Source organism: Momordica charantia (assembly GCF_013281855.1).
Source record: "Momordica charantia cultivar OHB3-1 chromosome 7 unlocalized genomic scaffold, Mcharantia_2.0 BLBB01000007.1, whole genome shotgun sequence".
Taxonomy (NCBI): Eukaryota; Viridiplantae; Streptophyta; class Magnoliopsida; order Cucurbitales; family Cucurbitaceae; genus Momordica; species Momordica charantia.
Genome location: NW_028275165.1, coordinates 16,810,539 through 16,811,760, shown reverse-complemented (window position 1 = coordinate 16,811,760; position 1,222 = coordinate 16,810,539). Strand labels below are relative to the sequence as shown.

Sequence of the window (1,222 nt, the reverse complement as noted above, 5' to 3'; positions counted from 1 at the left end):
CCCCGTACTTTCAGTGAAGTAACGATTTAGTTTCTGTACTTTCAAATTTGTAACAATTTGGTCCTCAAACGCTAACCGGTAACAATTTAGTCTCAGTAGTTTTAAATTTATAACGATTTAAATTTTTGTTAAATTTCTTATAAATTTAGATCAATAAGCTGATAAAAGGCCAAATATATTTATAAATTACAAATATTAAATCGTTATAAGATAAAAATTTATACTTAATTTGACAAAAAATTTCACGATAGAGATTAAATTGTTACAAATTTTAAACTATAAGAACTAAATTATTACATACTAAAGTTCAGGGATTAAATTGTTGTCAATTTAAAAATATAAGGACTAAATGATTACAATTTAAAGTTCATGAATTAAATCCTTATTTCAGGAAAAGTATAGATACCAGTTTATTTAAATTTACATTTCAATTAATATATTATTAGCAGGAGAGAAGTGTGTTGGGCCCATGGAAGGCACCGGCCCATTAAAACGCGTGGGCTCAAAACTTCACTTCTCAAAATCCCACATCGGAAATTCTAAAATTCGGCTGCAATCCGATGGACTATAAAAAGCGAGCTTAGTGAATTGAAACGTCACGCAGCCGCGCGGTGAGTACAAAGCGAACTATTCTTTCGCCTTTTACTAAAGATTACCGTGTACTCGCCGCATTAATCGGCATACGCCAATTTTTTGAGGAATTTCTCTTAATTGAGAAATTTCCATAACCCCTAGTCTAATCTTTTATTTTTCTAAATTGCAAAATTGTCAAATATTTTATCGATGTGCACAACAATTCCCTCATTTAAATTTTATTATTAATAATAATCATCATCATCATTATAATCTAAATATTTCGTTGGAAGAAATACAAAAACAGCACGAAAAAATGCATTTCTATATTTTATAAAGCAAAAGAAAAGAAGCATGAATTGCAAAAGTTGTAATGATTTTTTTATGTACATTTAATCTAATTCACTTAGTACAGTTTTCCTATTCTAATATTAGATTAAATTATATACATGTTGTAGGAATTAACCCGAGGAAAAGTTTTCTTCATAATAAGTATGTTGAATTACTCCACAATAAGTATGTTGAATAATCTTAACATTCAAATTCTAAAGATACAAGAAATTACACGAGTTATGGGAGATAAAGCACTCAACCAAGTTAATGAGAAAACTCATTTTTCATTCAACTTCAGATTGTGCCTACAACAAGG

General features: G+C 28.8%; 1 non-coding gene across 1 annotated transcript; it reads left to right on the top strand.

The window, feature by feature from the left end:
- The first annotated feature begins 602 nt into the window (after positions 1-602).
- LOC148210463 (U5 spliceosomal RNA) lies at positions 603-721 on the top strand. The gene has a single exon (XR_015792459.1). It is a non-coding gene; the product is annotated as a U5 spliceosomal RNA (small nuclear RNA).
- The last annotated feature ends 501 nt before the right edge of the window (positions 722-1,222 follow it).